General features: G+C 40.1%; 1 protein-coding gene across 8 annotated transcripts in view; it reads right to left on the reverse strand.

Moving 5' to 3' along the window:
* Positions 1 to 18706, reverse strand: part of NCOA7 (nuclear receptor coactivator 7) — a 159304-nt gene that overhangs the window by 106820 nt on the left and 33778 nt on the right. The window contains exon 1 of one of the 8 annotated variants that reach the window (XM_032339628.1): positions 4964 to 5096. The exons of the other annotated variants lie outside the window; for them this stretch is intronic. The gene's annotated coding sequence lies outside the window, so the exon portion shown is untranslated. Of the gene's footprint in view, positions 1 to 4963; positions 5097 to 18706 lie in introns of those variants that run through there. 8 annotated transcript variants of the gene reach the window in all.

The raw sequence follows: 18706 nt of genomic DNA on the forward strand, positions 1-18706 counted from the left end.
TTCTCTGTATGTTGTGCTCTGCTCACCACGCGTGTAGCTACCACCGACCACTATACAACGCTATTCCAGTATCAACTGGCTGTATTCCCCATGCTGTGCCTTTTATTCTTACGACTTGTTCATTCCTTAACTGGAAGTCGTATCTCCCTCTCCCTTCCACGCCTTTTGTTCCACCTCCTACTCTCCTCCCCTCTGGCAGCCATCAGTTTGTTCTCTGCATTTATAGGTCTGATTTTGTCTGTTTATTCCTTTCTTTTGTTTTTTAGATTCCACAAGAATGGGGTGCCTGAGAGGCTCAGTCATGAAGTGTCTGCCTTCCACTCAGGTCATGATCCCAGCGTCCTGGGATTGAGCCCCATGTCGGGCTCCCTGCTCAATGGGAAGCCTGCTTCTCCCCTTCCCACTCCCCTGCTTATGTTCCCTCTCTCGCTGTGTCTCTGTCAAATAAATAAATACAATCTTAAAAAAAAAAAAAAAAAAGATTCCACAGGAGTGAGCCAATGAATGTTTGCTAAGGGAAAGGACAAATGAATAAAATCTCATGGCCAGAGCTTAAAAGGAACATGGCTCAAGAAAGATGAGGTTCTTCAAAACAAATTCTGTCAACACCGTCACAAATGAGCCTGTTGAAGAGGCAAAGCAGAAAGCATCTCGAGAACCAAATGTATCCTGATGAACTCGAGTTTTCAGCAGGCATGTACAAAGAATGGCAGAAAGGAACAAAATGAAGCTCAGACAAAAGCAACAAGCAAATGACAGAAACCTAGAGGAACAGTGGAAATTGGAAACTCAGGATGAACAGATGGTTGTAATCAATGCAAAGGGAAAAGTCACAAGGAAATTTTCGGGATGTTGAGAGAATGAGGCTTCAAGAAGCAACAGGGCCACTGCCCATGGCACACCGGGTGAAGTTAACTCCCAAGAAAGAGAACGTGCATCTAGTCCACTCCAGCATGGCAGCTCTCTCAAACAGACTAAGGGAAAAAACTACAGAGGACGAAGCATCACAGCTAAAGAAATGAAATCCAGGACAAAGTCTCTAGCCCTGTATGAAACAACTCCCTGAGTTGTGGAACCCATTACCAGTAATCTCTGAAGAGAAAGACTGGAATTAAAAAAACAAAACAAAACAAAACTTGGGGTACCTGGGTGGCTCGGTGGGTTAAGCCTCTGCCTTTGGCTCAGGTCATGACCTCAGGGTCCTGGGATCAAGCTGCTTCCCCTTCTCTCTCTGCCTGCCTACTTGTGATCTCTCTCTCTCTGTGTCAAATAAATAAAATCTTTTTTAAAAAATCTGGTTTTCAAAAGAAAAAGAAAATCAGATTCTAGAAATGGCACACTGAGCAGCTTGATAATGACTCCCCAAAAAATAAAATGACAGATATTAGACCAATCAGCTGTGATTACTTGAAGAAAACTTACTGATTGCTAGGAAACATCATGGGTATAAGAAAATGATGGAGGGGCACCTAGGTGGCTCAGTGGGTTAAGCAGCTGCCTTCGGCTCAGGTCATGATCTCAGGGTTCTGGGATCCAGTCCTGCATCGGGCTCTCTGCTCAGCAGGGAGCCTGCTTCCCTCTCTCTCTCTCTGCCTGCCTCTCTGTCTACTTGTGATTTCTCTCTGTCAAATAAATAAATAAATAAAATCTTTAAAAAAAAAAAAAAAGAAAAGAAAATGATGGAAAACGAGCTAACATAATTGTCTTTTTTAATAGTACTGCTAGATTTCGCCTATCAATGGGCATGTTGTAAGGGACAGTGTATCAAGATTTCAGTAAGGCCCTTCACAATGTCTGACATTATCTTCTTAAAAAGTAAGATGGAAACAGCTGGGCTAGAGAATTTGGTTAACTGAACTCAGAGCAAGATGATTTACAGCAAGTTGAAAGACTTAAAGAAAATTATTTAATCCTCTGGTGGTACTAACATGCCAGGATGGGTACAGCTCTCCAACTGAGGATTTTAATCAACTACTTGGATAAAGACGGAGAAGGCAAGCTGCTCAGGTTGTTTATCCGACCCAAGTGAGGAAGGACAGCAACCATGTTTGATGTAAGAAATCAGGTTTCAAAATTTCTGGAAAATTAGATTAAGGGATAGAAAACAAACAAGATAAAATTAAAAGTCCAATTCCCATAAGGAAAACCCCTATTTTCCCCTCAGTGTGAATACAACTATTATCAACAAACAAAGTATAATACTATATTAATGAAAACAAAAGGATAACAATATAAATGCATTAATCAGACCACACTGAGGTAGTGAAGAATCTGAAAACTGTCTTAGATGGATTTACTTTTTATTTTTATAAAGATTTATTTATTTGACAGTGAGAGAGGGAACACAAGCAGGAGGAGTGGGAGGAGAAACAGGCTCCCCACTGAGCAGGGAGCCCAAAGTGGGGCTGGATTCCAGGATTCTGGGATTATGACCTGAGCCAAAGGCAGATGCTTAACTGACTCAACCACCCAGGAGCCCCAGATGTGGAGATTTAGAAACCTGGAATATTCAGCATGGAAAAGAGAAGGTTCAGGAAGAACATGACATTGCCTTCAAATACATACAATGATAATATGTGAAAGTGGGACTTGATGTATTCTGCCTGGATCCTCAGTAACTGAGAATATAAGTAGGATAAGTTGAAAAAAAAGTAAATTTTAACTAAAAACTTAAGAACAACTTTCTACTAACAAGAGCTTTTCAAGAAACAAATGAATAGCCTATGGGCGGGGCTGGGGTAGGGGTAACCCCTACTATGCCCCTATAGGTGGAAAAGCTCAAATCCAGATTGAAAAAGGCCTATTTGTCAGATGTAGCAGAGATTCTGTCCTTGGCCTCTTGGCCCCGATGGCCTCAGCCCTACTCCTAAAAGATTTTATGCTTCTGAACTTAGACATGGTACCCGTATTAAAATGATGAGTGGAAGAATAAAAATGAAATGTCAAGTTAACATGAATTTGATGCTTATTAAAGAAAATGCTATCTTTTCTTTCTAATTTATCAGTCACTTCTTAGGGCCTTAATGAATTACCTCATTACTTGGTATACATCTATATCCCACACATATTGCTGGAGAGGGACGGAAGTCCCTCATGTGATGTGCCTACAAAATGAAGTCACTGTGAGTGCGTGAAACAAAGGTCTTCGAGACACTCATTAGAATTCCGACTGCAGGAACAGAAATTGAACAGTTGTTACAAGAGCTGTGCAGACATGACCATTCCACTGTACGATGTTTACCTGCAAATGCAGGAACGTTTGCTAATGGCCTGCCTTCTGTAACCAGCAGAGGATACGACAGGCTACTACAGAATGGGAGCTGTGCTCCTCAAACGTACTGTACATCAAGCTCCTACCCCCAGCATTAAGATTGGCATTCTTCATTTAAAGTACGCATGAATGACTAATGCTCACCTATAACAAAAAGTTATGTTAAAACGCCAACAGTTTAAAACCCAGTCACTTACAATTTATTTTTAAGATTCATACCAGTAAGGAAAAAGTCTTAAACACTTAGGAGGAATTCTCCAGCTACCTTTGGACATATATTACAAGGAGGACACATTAGTAATTGCTAACAAAAAAAAAATTATGACGAAATTTCTATAAAGTTCTAAATGAATATATTACAACTGCAAATGTCTAATATGGAATAGACTTGATTCTACTTATTTTTATACTATACTTGGAAGGCAGTATGGAAGTTGTAGTTAATAAAGGCCTAAGAGCTGAACACAGAAGGAAGAAATCCTGACTTGTTACTTACTAGTCTATCTCTTGGGGAGTTACTGAACTGCTCCGAGCCTGCTCTCTTGCCAGTCAAAATGAGGAAAATACCACCATCTACCTCTGCTCTCTTGCCAGTCAAAATGAGAAAAATACCACCATCTACCTCATGGATTGTTCTAAGGATTAAATAAGGTCTTATCTGTAAGCCTCCTGGCACACAGTGAGCAATCAGCAAAAAAGAGGGTAGAATTGTCAATACATACAAGTAAAACTTTATAGCGTGTTATAGGCTATAAATATATAGGCTATATAGGCTATAAATATATCCTATATATAAATATTATGTATATTATATATAATAAATATAATATAAATATAGGCTATAAATATAGCCTATATAGCGTGTTCTATTGGACAGGGTATAGGAAATCTGGTGTGGCTCATCTCCTGCTTTATTGCTTTGTTAATGTCCTCATGACTTTACATAGGGGTCAGTCACCAAGCTGGCCTCTCCAGAGACCCCACCCCCCAACTCTGATGGACCATCCCCACTAACCAACTAACATGCTTTACTTCTCTTCCTCCTCCATCCTTATAAACTTATCTTTCCTTGACTTCCGCATTTCCCTCCCACCATGGCCCTAATTTTTGGCTTCCCTTCCTAGCCAAGTTCCCAGAAGAACTTGAGCCTGGAGCTCTGTGTCCATTCCCTGACTTCCCATTTGCATTACATTGTCTTCTCCCAATTCGGCACTGAAACTTTTATTCAATCATCAGTGACCTTCAAGTGGCCAAACCTAATATATACTCTTCAGTCCTCATTTTAATTTACCTCTCACTGCTTCCAAAATCTCTGATCGTTCTCTCTTTCTTGAAATGCTTGCTCTTTTCTCTTGGCTGCTATGATACCATCTCTTCTGGATTTCTTCCTACTAGACCACTAAATGCTGGAGTTATCAAGGTTCCCCAACCCTAAGTTTTGTTCTCTTTTCCCGTTATATTCTCTCCCTGTATGGTCTCATCCACTCCCCTGCTTGCTGAGGCCAACAACTCCTCAACTTCTCCCTCAGCCTAGACCACTCTGCTTTCACTCTAGGCACATACCCAAGTCACAGTTAGCGGTTCTACTGAGATGGCTAATAAGCATCTCAAAATTAACATGTCCAAACTTCAGTTCTTGAAAAAACCGCTCAACTGTTATTTTTCTAGTTTTCCCATTTCATTTAATGGTACCTCCATCCCCCTGGTTGCTTAATCCAAATTCCCAAACGTGGCCAACAAACACCTCCGTGACTTGTCACCAGCACACGTCTCCACCGTTCTTGTGCTATCCTCCCTAAAGCACTCTGTTCCAGCCCTACTGGCTTTCCCGCAGACCCAGAAATCTGCCACGTCTCCCCCCGCCCTCGCTCAAGGTCTTGGAATCTAAGTGTTTCCTCTACTTAGAACAGACTCCTCCTTTCCTTTTTCCCCAGCCCTTCTCCTAAACACACAGATCATATGGCAAATCTTGCCCAATGCCAAGATCAGCTTAAATATCATTATTCTCTAGAGGTCTTCCTTGAATATCATTCCTATCTGAAGTAGATACTGCCCTTACAGTTCTTTCATAACATCCTGTTATTTTCCCTCATAGCAAACCCTGCAATTTCTAATGACATACGCATTTTTATTTCCTTATTTAATGTTTTTGTGAAAAATAATCTCTGTAAGAACAAGACCCATGTTTATTGTGTTCACTGTTGCACCCACTAGGCTTAACAGATGCAAGCACATAAGGTCTTTCAGAGATATAAGCAATGTTCAAGTTTCTCCCCGTAACACAAAAATCTATTTTTAAATCCAAGGATAAACATCATATGACTCAAAGTCTTACATTTGAGTAAGTCAAAGAACTGAGAGATGTCGTAAGTATCTACTTGCATCAGATAATATAAAAACCAATATGGTCATATACTCAAACTTAGAAAAAGGTTTCCCTGTGGATAAAAATAAACAGGAAGAAAGTCAAGATTATTTATATTAGGTTCATAACTCAACTAATTTTATAATTTTAAGTTTTCATTGATCTGTTAAGACAGTACAAACTGCACTTAAAGATTAGATATGTATTTATAATTAACTTATCTTTTTAAAAAATCCGTATGTTCTTATAAAAGAAAAACTGTTAAATGTTTTTGCACTTTAAATCTATTTACTCTTATAAAAGAAAAATAACCTGAAATCCTGATTATATGTTCAAGCTACAGTTAGAAAAATTAAATTTCTCTCATTATGTAGTAAAAGTAGTCCATTTAGCAAAAAGAACCCCCCCACACACTTTAAAAACAAAATGATGGAGCTACTGAAATGGAGATGACTCAGTCCCCAGTGACCTCACCAGCATCTGCTTCAATTACATTATGAAATTGCAATAACCAAATTACCATTCAGCTTTCTGCTGTGCTAACAAAATTAATCTGAAATATCAAAATTCATCTGCTTTAAATTATGTATTATACAACTTCTAAACCCAAGCCTCTACTGGCTCTAAACTGTGAAGAACACAAAATGCAGTTGTGATAACACAAACATGATCTCACAGACACAGGAGAAATGAATAAAATGATTAACGACTTGGCTCAAATCATCCTTGACGGTAATTTGATTTAAATCACGCCACCTATTCAGGATGGGAATCCATCAACTTTGCATCTATTCTGCTTTGTACAACAGATGTGTTCTTGAAAATGTATGTGCAAACCGTATTTTAAATGCTGTAGAGTGATTCAGAAATATAATATGGTTTTGTTTTTTGGCTTTTCTTTTCTTTTTTTTTTTTTTAAGTATAGAAAAGAATATTTGAAGCATGCTGCCCTCTGATTTAACTCTTCCCTAAGTTCACATGATTGTGTTTTGGTCATCTAGGTTGTCAAGTATTCCTTAAATACACTAATAAAACCATTTTAAAATATAGATGTAACCCATATTCTTGTTCTTTGGTGGTTCTATGTCTACTTCATATGCTATGCTCACACCTACACAATTCATGTCTCATGACTGTCAAGTTACATTTCTCACTTTAGAATAGGAGAGCTTCACCTCACAGTCATCTCTGATTCTTCTTCATGGGAAACTGGCTCTAGTAACAGAACTACTGAGAAAAGACCTCCTTTTTGCTGTCCACCAGTCTCTGCCTCAGCAGAAGCTAATTCCTTCTTGCTCTGGGAAAGGGACCCAGGGTTTCCCAGATCCAACTAACTCATCGTGTCTTCTTACCCCACGAGACCTGGGTTCATGCTCTATGATAGTGACACAACAGTCTGCCTTATTTGGTGCTGAATCACACTGCAAATCATGGACTACAATGTTTCTCACTTGGTCCCCTTAAACTTGGCACGTTATCCTTTTCACCACCAACTTCATTTACACATGAGAAGAAAAAAGCTAGAAAAAGTAGGCAGAGCTGTTGTGCCTTCACTGGTATTTACACCACAAAATGAGTCCAGAAAAAAATGGGGAATTAACCATGTTGTTTATGCAAACTTTATTTGAAATGGTACATGATAGGAAGAGGGTGGTTTGGTTATGGACACTGGGAGGGTATGTGCTGTGGTGAGTGCTGTGAAGTGTGTAAACCTGGTGATTCACAGACCTGTACCCCTGGGGCTAATAATACATTATATGTTAATTAAAAATAAAAAATTAAAAAAAAAAAGTAATGGCAAATGAAGGAAAAGGGAAGTAAAAACACAAGAACACATGACCCATGGCTCAAGTACCAAGCATCTTTACAACAGAAATGCCCAAGCAAGGAGAATTTCAGCTTGTTAGGGCCTCCAACTTTGAGTCTAAAGAGGAAATTAAGAGGGCACTTCTTGCCACATCCCCAAAAATACAGAGAAAGGTCAGGAGATTGGTGACTTTTTTGTTGGTATGTGAAGACTTTCAAAGTTTCCTTGAATGACTAGAGACTCCTAATTTGTTCCAAAGCTCCTAAGAACAATTTTGCACTGAAAATCAGCAAATACCTGTTTAGTACTTTAACACATTTAATGATCTAGATCAGCGAGTCTCACTTATATTTGCCTGGGTAACTGATAAAGTTCCATGAGATTCCATTTAACATAGTTTACTGAAGAACTGGCATAATGATTACAGGCATGGGCTAGGGGGTCTGGCACACCTGGGTTGAGTCCTGGATCTGCCACTTTGAAGTTATGTGACTTTGGGCAAATTCCACAATACCTATAACAAAGTTTAGCATCTTTATCTGTAATCAGGATGATAACAGGACCTACCTCATGGAGTAATTATGAGATTACATGAGTACACAAATGTGTCTGTTACACAGCAAATATTCAACAAATGCTATCATTCACACTGAATTACTGTTAGATTCAGGGCATAAAGTTAGACCTTGTGCAGAATATAAAAATGAAAAAGAACCAACAATAAATAACAAAAAATAGGGCAGAGAAGCATTATGGGGACATCCAAAGACAGAATGTGTTAAGGGCCCCAAGAGGAGGCAAAATGAGGCCTTAGCAATGACCTCTGAGTCCAGTGGCAGGGAAGGGCACATAGAGTTGTGTGTTTGGGGGAGCGGTTAAGAATTAAGTGAAATAGGAAAGGTGTCAAGGAGACAGTATGACAGTTAGAGATGGGTTTGCCATCACTGTATACAGGAAGAGGACAGTGATGGCAAAGTTCATCATACAAATAAAGCAGAAGACATATAAAGAAAAATCCAAGTAGAACATAAAGACAGAAAGGTAGGAATGAGCCATATTGTGTAGAACCTCAAATTTGAGAGAAGAATCTGGGAAGCAGAAGTGACATATCTGAACCTTGTCTCAGGAAGACTAATCTGGGAAGATGTGTGGGAAGATACGCAATTAGCATTTAACTTATGAGGGTAGAAGGGGTGACGACTGATAGAATTTTCAGGTAAGAGTTTCAGAGAAAAAGAAAACTTTCTACTAAAATCACCAATACCTGGAGTCCCAGCATGAGCTAGGAAGTTCCAGAGCTGTGAGCACAAAGTGTTTTTCTGGTTCTGAACTCCATTTTCTCACACTGAAGAGTCACTGTACCAGCAATAAGTAAAAGTTTTCAAAGGCATGTGCCAAACTCTTTTCAGCTGAGATAGTGCCAAGTTTCAGAAAAACTCAAAAGTCAGTTCAATGGAAGTCTTCCACAACTGTCAGCAACAACATTAAAAAAGGAGGGAGACAGCTTCTATCATTTACTTTTCGAGTGCTTTAGTCTTATCTACATCTACAGTCTTGGGTCTTCACTGAAGGATCACTGAATGACTGTGGTCAGCATGCTTATGGACAAGTTTCAAGGGACATAAAAACTCCCTGAAAATGTACACCAAATGTATGCCTATGTATTTATTCTGACTTTTTCTCAATTATTCCTGTATTCCTCATTTAGGCAGCATGCTTTTATATTAAAATCCATTAGTGCTAATTTTTCATTGGCACTTACTCTAGAGATTTATATATTTATTTTAATTCAGTCAATCCTCCAACAATATCTTACGGTAGGTACTGTTATTATTCTCATTTTGGAGAAAATATACCCTAGGCCCCAGAGCCATTAAGTAGATCTACAGAGGAGAGACCTACAGGCAGACCATACACAAGTTCCCCAAGCTTCATGATCAAAATAGTTCCATTTGGTGGTTTTATAAGGTTACAGTTTCATCAGGTCTCACTCCAAGATCTAGGACAATCTAGATCAGCCTGAGATTTCAAGCAGAAGGACATTTGCTTGTCACTGATCCTTGAAATCAGTTTTATAGGAAGCCATTATACTGCACTGGGAGAAAACATATTTATATAACAGGTACTTTATGTACAGCTGTCTTTGAAGAATTGGTTAACAGGTATTAGATGAACAATTTTCAAAGAAATTTGTTGTTCAGTGAAGAAAATAACCTCACTCCCAGTATACGAACCACCAAGGACTCCTCTAGAATAAAGAGTTCTTTTGATCATGGCTCACAATAAAAAATAATTTTAAACTGTAACTCAAGATATACATACTTATATACATTTAAAACAAAATTTTTGTGAAATACTATTTATTCTGACTACCTACAATGCATTCCAATCTTTTCTATTCAGTTTAGCTTTAGTCCAGACTAATCTATTCTGTTCCATCCCATTAGAAGAAATGCTGGTTCTTATCCACTAAATTGATTTCATGAAGCTCCAATGGGTTGTAACCTACAGACTGAAAAGCAGTACACTACACGGAATTAAATCAAGTAACCCTGCGTGTTTTTTAAAAACAAAGCAAGAGTCTATCTGTAAATGTCTAAATGTTTATAAACCTTTTAAAAAAGTTAATGATTTCTTAAAAACATCAGCAGCTCCAACTTGACCATGGACATTTTCCTCATTAATGAGTGCCAGGCAATATTTAAATGTTCTCTTAAGTGCTGCTTGATCTGAACTCAATAAAAAAAAATATGAAGCATAAGCCTTAAATGACATTACAGCTCGTTCGAGAGTTTAATCAGCAATTAGTAATATTTTCAAATAAGGCACAAGCAACTTTTTAAAGGAAATGGTTTTAAAATATTCTCGATTTTTTAAGAGTAATAAAATTGCTGAGTATTAAAAAATTTGTGGTGATAAAAATTAAGCCTTGGGGTGCCTGGGTGGCTCAGTCACTGAAGCGTCTGCCTTTGGCTCAGGTTATGATCACAGGGTCCTGGGATTAAGCTCGCATCCGGCTCCCGGCTTGGCGGGGGAGCCTGCTTCTCTCTCTCGCCGCGGCTCATGCTCTCTCTCGCTCACTCTTTCTCTCTTTCAAATAAATAAATAAAATCTTTTTAAAAATTGAGACTTAAACTATTTAGATCCTACTAAAGAAGCCGTTTTAAATACAGTCTTTTAGTCAGTAAAAAAAAAAAAATATTTAACACTTGCCACATGCCAACTGCTATTTATTTAAGGAGGCACATGAAATGAGCACTGACCTACTGGAGAATCCTACCCCTCCAGATGGCCCGTTTTGGGGGAGACTCAGTGCAAACCCCTGAACAAGAGCTATGAAGATCATACACGGAAGTGCTCCTGGGCCATGCTATGGATCATAGCAGGCACTAATGGCAATGACAGTCTTCTTGGATGGTTCTAGAAATTGAAATCAAATATGCTTTCCAGTAAAACCAACTAAAACATTCTCCTTCCAAAGCCATGTACAATTTTTCCTACTTACATTATGATGCCAATAACATGTTCTACTCCCTTTCTCAAGTAAAAAATTAATTCCTAAATGCAACTGAAACCAAGATAATATGAATCAAGAAAAATAATCAGAGATACGGACAAAGCAGACTAGGACTCAGGGCTCCGCTCGTCCATGTAAAGGGTAAGTGATGTGAGGCAAGTTATTTAACCTCCTGAACTACAGATGCGTCATCTGCATTTTTATCTACTCAGGCGATCACTGTGAGGATATAGGGAGAGAATGCGCGTGGAGGCACTTTGTCAAGGGCCAACAAATGCTATTATTAACTTTTATTAGAATCACAAGACATAGCGAAACTGAGAGAATAAAATATTCACCAAATATTAAGACAGTATAGCATTATAACATTTACCAAGCACTTAAACCCGTTCTGTATGCTTTTCATGTATCAGCTCAATGAAAACCTGTATTATGACTGAATATCTGAATCCAGCCACTCGTAACAATAAAGTTTCTCCTCAAATCTTGGACATGCTAAAGTTCTTCTCTAATAGTCCTTGGCCAGCAGGAAAAAACAGTCTACAGACTGTTAATTAAAGGAAGGGCAAGAGTTCACATCCCACCACTCCACCCATGTGGTATGTTCATTCTTAGCACAGGCACACCACAAAGTGCAGCTTTTCCCGAGGGTTCAGAGACAGCTCTGTGAGGCTGGAGAGAGGGGGCCCTCCCTTATCCTCAGCAACGCTGCAGACCAACCAGCCGGACCCGTCCAGTTGATACCTGCCACGGCATCTGGGACTCTGTGCTTGCCCAAAAAGGCATTTTGGGGTTTTCTGACCAAACGTATTTCTGCATGCATTTCTATTATAAGCAACTACTCTTTTAGATAAGAGGCAATCCTAGCGAGTAACAAGGGTCTCTGTAACGTAATCCTGACTTAGGTAGGTGGGCTACACAGACTACATCTTTCCTACTGCCTTAGTTGGTCAATACTCTGACATTAAACTTGACAAAACGTAGTATGAGATGTCCCCACAAGCTATAAACAAGTGAGCTTTTTAAGAAGTCACTTAGAACTTGGGATGCACTTCTGCACATGAATTCACGATGAAGTGAATTAGCCTGTGCTCTACGGGCCCCCTTCTGCCATCAAGTTGCCCCACTGCCACGGGCTGCGCTGCAGAGCATAAGCTGTGGTTGCATGAGGACAGAGCTGGGCTCTGATCCTGCGTCCCCCGCCTGCTGTCTCATCTCACTCAAGTTTCTCCAACGCACTCAAGTTTCTCCAACTCCAACTCCAACTCTGGAAGTCTAACTTCCGTAACAATATGATCGTATTTGGGTATGAAAATTTTTATACATCAGATGCTTGGTATGAAGGTAAGGTGGACCAGTTCTCTCAAACTTTTTCACAGGAAAGCACAAACAGAAGAGGGCAATACACTCTACTCGGGATAAGATGCTACTCCTGGCTAAAGGTGACCAGCCTATGTGGTCCTACCTGGCCACTCTTAAGGGCTGAGGAGTCGGGTGTCCCTGGCTTGCACACCCAAGACGCGAGACTGTGCCAAACCCCGGTGGTGAGGCTCTGATGACCAGTTACTATACATAAAGTGGCCTGGTGTGGGGCATCAGGTCATTGACAATTTCACCCCATGGGCCTGGGCTCCTACTAAAAAATAGAAGCATGCCTTAGAAGTCTCAAAGCCCTTTGGACTATGTAGTTCCACTTTATGCTATTCCAGAGCCCGGCTGTGCTCTAACAATGTATCTTTGAGAAACTACTGATTCCACTCTGGACTGCTGAGATCACTCCTGCCTCCCTGATCTGAACCACAGGAGCAGCTCATAGAATGGGAGTAGGGTACCAAGATGAAGATTTTTAGGTGAAGATGAAGGTGCAGGTAAGCACAGAAGCCAAGGTCACAGGTGGCTGAGCACTCACTGTGCCAAGCACTCTGGATATGTTACCTCCGTCCTCACGGCACCATGGTTTGGTTTTGTTTGAATGGGAGAACCCCACAACTGACTCTATATATTTAATAAAAAGGCTAATCAGTGGGTTCAAGTATCAGCCTCCAGGTCCTCCTCCCTGAAGAAGGGGCCAAACCTCAAATAGTGTGTGTAAGGGTCCAGACTGGGTCAACTCAGGTCCTCCATGCTGTGTCCAATTTGGACTTCATCACCTTGGCTCAGGCTGGGAGGTGTCCTTCTTCAAAGCCATGTTGTTAGTAGGCTATTATTAGCCACACTTAACAACAAGAAATCCAGGGTGCAATTTGGAAAACTTGGCCAAGGTCATACACGGGGAGTGCTTTTCAAACACAAGGAGCTCTGCTGGCGGGTCAGAGGTTCCAGGATGAAGAACTACCGGGGAGGAGGCTGGGGATGGAAGTGGGGGGTGTCAGAGGAGTGAGGATCGGAGCCAAGACGTGTTCTACAGTTTGCAACCTTCAGAGTCTGGGGTGAGAGGGTGAGGCAGAGAGAAGAGCGTCACCCCCTCCACGCTGCAGGCTATGGCTCGGCAGTGGCATGGGGAAGAAGAGAGCAGGGGGTAGCAGCGGGTCGGCTCTTCCGGATAACCAGGAAGCAGCGGCCAGAGGGACCCATACAAACAGAGTCTACTGCTGAGCCTCTACCACTCAGTGTCTATGTACAGGCCCCATCAGACCTCAGCAGAGGGGAAAAGTCAATCTCCCACAAAACACCACTTTAGGTTCACTGAAAATATATTTTTGATATCCTACATTAACCCTCAATCCTGAAAGCTCTGTTTTTTAAAAAATGTTCAAACACACAAAGAACATAAAGAGACCTGCACAAAAAAAAAACACCAAATGGGTTCTAAATTCTGCAAAAGCCATATAATGTCAAAGTGTGGAAGAAATAGTGTTTGGCACTACTGAAAAAAAAAAATGCATTCTAACTATAAGGGGAAGGAGGGGGAGCAGGGGCCATAATGAATAATGAGCACTGTAGAGAACAACACAGGGAGTACAATCTGCTTTAATAACTCAGTTTTTCATTTAGTTGCAAGACCTGTCAACTATCAAGGAATTAATCCACATATATAATACTCTTATTCTGTATACACAAATTCTTTGCAAGAGCGCGGAGAAAGGTCTCATGAATCATTCAATCTGGAACAGACAACTGGTATAAAACACCACCAAAGATCCTGAAAACAAGGTGGGCCAGGCCAGGAGATCTCAAAAACTCTTAAGCACTTATGCAAAATAAATCTAATTAGTAGTAAAGCTAATTCACCCTTCCATTTATAGTTACATCAGCATATTTCAAGATAAATTATAAGAAAGGAAGTACTGGGTGATCCTCAAATAGCTAATTTCAACCCAAAAATTATTAAAATGGGCTCTTTTGAATTTAACTTTGCTTCAGTGTTAAATTCGGAGAGAGGGAGAACCACCTCAGCAAAGGAGGTAGATAAAGGATTATTTACCAAACATGTGAAGCATACAATGTTCACGAAACCACATGGTAAAAAAAAAGTACATGGAAGAAATAGAGGCTATTTAATGACATGGAAGGAAAAAAGGATGAAGAGAGGGGGAACCAAGTTTAAAAGCAGTTTTTGGGGTTTCAGATACATATTATGGTAACAGGTAGAAATAAGGACAAATCTTTTGATCTCCTCTGCAGACCAGTAGAGATTTACGTAAGGTGGTGTGATTTCATCAGTTCAGCCTTACCCTTGGTCTGACTCGACATTCTGCTGAGGCAATCTTGCTTGGACTGCCCTTATGCACACTGCTCCAGGGAAATCAGCCCTGTGTTGTCAGAAACTGACTTTCAAGTAGGTCCTGTTGGTAATTCCATATTATGGTAATTCCACCATTTAGTGAGAAAGCATTTGAAAAGAGTATTAGCATTGGTTGCCTCTTTTCCGATACTGGAGGGTTTTCTGGTTTCCCTTTTGCTTTTTTATTTTTTTTATTTATTTATTTGACAGAGAGAAATCACAAGTACACTGAGAGGCAGGCAGAGAGAGAGAGAAGGAAGCAGGCTCCCTGCTGAGCAGAGAGCCCGATGCGGGACTCGATCCCAGGACCCTGAGATCATGACCTGAGCCGAAGGCAGCGGCTTAACCCACTGAGCCACCCAGGCGCCCCCCTTTTGCTTTTAATAGCTTGACCATTTTTGACCACCAATGCACGGTAACAACTGAACTACAGATTTGTCTGTTCTCTCTCTCCATCTCTCAGTTCCTATAACTAATCCTGTTAGCGTGCTGTTGGAACAGCATCACTGATGTTTGTTCTTGGTCTGTTATCCTTATGCTTGTAAGGTCATACTGAATTTTTGGATGTTTTCCTTTTCATTGTTAGAATACTTGTCGCAAGAGGTCAAGGCAAGCATGACAATTAAATTTTGCATTTCTGAGCTGGAAAAAAAAATGGTGCTGTTCTCCCAGAACAGTTTCCTCTTTCATTCTCTGTTGAAGAGGTTCCCCTTATTCTACATATTAGTAACTAGAGGGATTAACTTTGAGTAGGTTTTGAACCACCCGTCACCCTTCCTGTTGGTATCAGTGTACATTCAAGGTGAGAAGGCACTGAAGCTTTCCAAATCACTATCTAGGGCATCTATAAGCAGAAAGGAAAGAAAACATGTTGACCGAAACTTCTATCTCATATAAAAATTATTTCAAAACAGATGACTGACAAGTATAATACACAGTATTGTAACACCTGTAGAAGAAAAAAAAAAACGAATCTTTAGGACCTACAGCTGGGTAAAGCAGTAGAGTTGAAGCCAAAAGCATAATCCATAAAAGGAAACACTAATAAACTGAATCGTATCAAAAGTAAAAACTTGTGCTCTTGCAACAGATGCTGCTAAGAGGAGGAAAACAAAAGCTACAGACTGGGAGAAAAGAGCTACAAACCCTCCATCAAAGGACTAGTATCTAGAGTGCATGAAGAACTCAAAAAACTCAACAATAAGAAAATAGCTAAGACATGAAAAGACACTGCTCTGCAGCTAGACAGGCAACTAATAAACACATGAAAAGATGTTCAGCCTCTCTGGTCATTAAAGTAATACAAATTAAACTATACATTTATCAGAATGACTAAAAATAAGAGTAATAATACCAAATGCTAATGAGGATATGGAGAAACTGGGTCATTTATGCAATGCTAATAGGAAGGCATATCAAGTGGTACAGCCACTCTGGAAAAGGTGATGGCACTTTCTTGCAAAATTAAACATGCCCTTACCATCTGACCCAGCAATTCCACTCCTGAGCATTTATCCAAGAAAACTTAACTTGCACCCAAATGATCCTAGTGGCTTGATCTGTAATAGCTCTAAATTGGATATAACCCAAATGTCCTTCAATAGGCAAATACTTGAAAATTGTGATATAGGCACACCATGGAATACTACTCAGCAATAAATAGGAACAAACTGTTGATAACATGCGACATCTTGAACAGATCTCAAGTGCTATGATCTGAATGTTGTGTACCCTCAAAATTCACATGTTCAAACCTAATGCCAAATGTGATGGTGTTGGGAGGTGGAGCCTTTGGGGGTGAGTAAGTCATGAGGGTGGGGTCTTCATGGATGAGATAAGTGCCCTTATAAAAGAGGTATGAGAAAGCTCCTTGCCCCTTCTGCCATGTGAGGTTAGAGGGAGAAGACAGCCTTAGATGACCCAGGAAGCAGCCTCTCAGCACAGAACATGGCACAATGGCCTTGGACTTGCAACCTCCAGAACTCTGAGAAATACATTTCTGTTGTTTATCAGCCACCGGGTCTATGGTGTTTTGTTACAGCAGTCTGAGTGGTCTAAAACACAAAGGAACTGCACTACGTGAAAAAAAATCTCCTCTCAGAAGGTTACATGTCATAGGATTCCATGTCTGTAATACTTCTGTAATGACACATCACAGAGACTAGAACAGATGCGTGGCTGTCGGGGGCGGCAAGCAGAGGGAAGGAAGTGAAGCCACTACGGAGGGTAGCCCAAGAGACTTGTCTGATCTGTGTCTCCGTCTTGATATGGTCACACAGCTCTGTACGTGCGATGTGATTACACAGAACTAGATACACACAAATACACAGATGAATGCTTGTAACCCTGGTGAAATCTGAGTAAGGTCAGTGGATTGCTTCCATGTCAACTTCTCAGTGGCCATATTACAGGACAGTTACGTAAGGGGTTTCCATTGTGGGAAACTGGATGAAGGGTGCGGGGCAGCTCTCTGTAATATGTCTTACAACTCCATGTGATCTATAACTATCTCAAAATAAAGTGTTTCTAAACATCACTGTATGGTCCTTATTTATTCTAAGTGCCTTCTGTCTAATGTTCCGCCCCTTACATGCCTGATTTCTTTCTTCCCCAATCTTGCTACTCTGTAGTCGTAATAGCGCAAAACACCACACTACAATAAGTCGTTTAACTCTCGCTTTCCAAAAACTCTTACTCACAGTTTACTATTACTCACTGGGGCACGCCAATATTTGAATATGGACTTTTATGCTGCATGAAATGGGCCAAATGCTTTCTGGGTCTTAGTTACCTCACTGGTAAAATAGGGAGAAATGGAGGTTAGGTTTATTGTGAGACAAATAAAATAATAAGTAAAGAACTTTGCACATAGTAGTTCCTTAAAAGTTTATTTCCTTCCTTTTCCTATTAATAATCTAAAACCTAGCTTTATTTCTGGATAAAAAAAATATCAACAAAAATTTTTGGTTTTCAGTTTCAAAGGCTTACATTTGGAAAACAAGAAAAGCATCTTTTTTTTTCCCTTGGTGGAGCCTTGTTTTTTATTGACATAAATCTGACATATAATATATATACAACATACTGATTTTTTAAAATTATGCTGTTAGCCACTGCATAGTACATCATTAGATTTTGATGTAGTGTTCAATGACTCAGCAGTTATGCGTAACACCCAGGGGTCGTCACAACACGCACCCTCCTCAATACCCATCACCCTGCCCCGTCCCCCCAACCCCCTCCCCTCTGAAATCCTCAGTTTGTTTCCCAGAGTCCATAGTCTCTCATGGTCCATCACCCTCTCTGATTTCTCCCCCTTCAGATTTAAACCCCTTGCCCTATGGTCCCCCGTGTTACTGCTTATGTTCCACATATAAGTGAAACCATATGATAATTGCATCTTTTAACAAGCACAGACTGAGAATGTGGTGAGGCTGAATTCAGTTTTTAAGAAATGATTCGATTTAGGAGACCATAATGATAATTTTAAGCCTATGTGTTCTCACTTTGAGATTGAAAACATTCTATCAAAATGGTAAATGTTTTAGCATGTCAAGCACTTTACTGTGATGAGTAGTTGCCCATTATACGGCTAAATCTGTGGAGAGTAACTGATCATCTACAGATTATATCTATTCACAAACCGAGAACTGCGGGTATGTTGCATGAGTTCAGCATTAGTAATGACATGAACTCCAATGGCAGAATTTCATCTATTCCACCTAACTACAAAAATACTTTCCCGAACGGACTTCCAACAAGATAATAAGCTTTAAATAGGTCACAGACTTTTAGTTATAGCTAAACCAAGTAAGCTACTAGAGCAGTAGGAATGAAGCATTTAGGATCTAAGATTTCATGTAGGTTGCTAAATGCGGGGTCCCAAGCAACATGCAGTTCAGTGCGTAATGACCGGCCCGGGATAACCATCAAATACAGAAAGACAAGCACCGAATGTTCTTCCTCTACTGCAAGCAAGAAAAAAGATGAAAACAAAGTACACGTAACTCTTATTGGACACCTGT

Source organism: Mustela erminea, chromosome 4 (assembly GCF_009829155.1).
Source record: "Mustela erminea isolate mMusErm1 chromosome 4, mMusErm1.Pri, whole genome shotgun sequence".
Classification (NCBI taxonomy): Eukaryota; Metazoa; Chordata; class Mammalia; order Carnivora; family Mustelidae; genus Mustela; species Mustela erminea.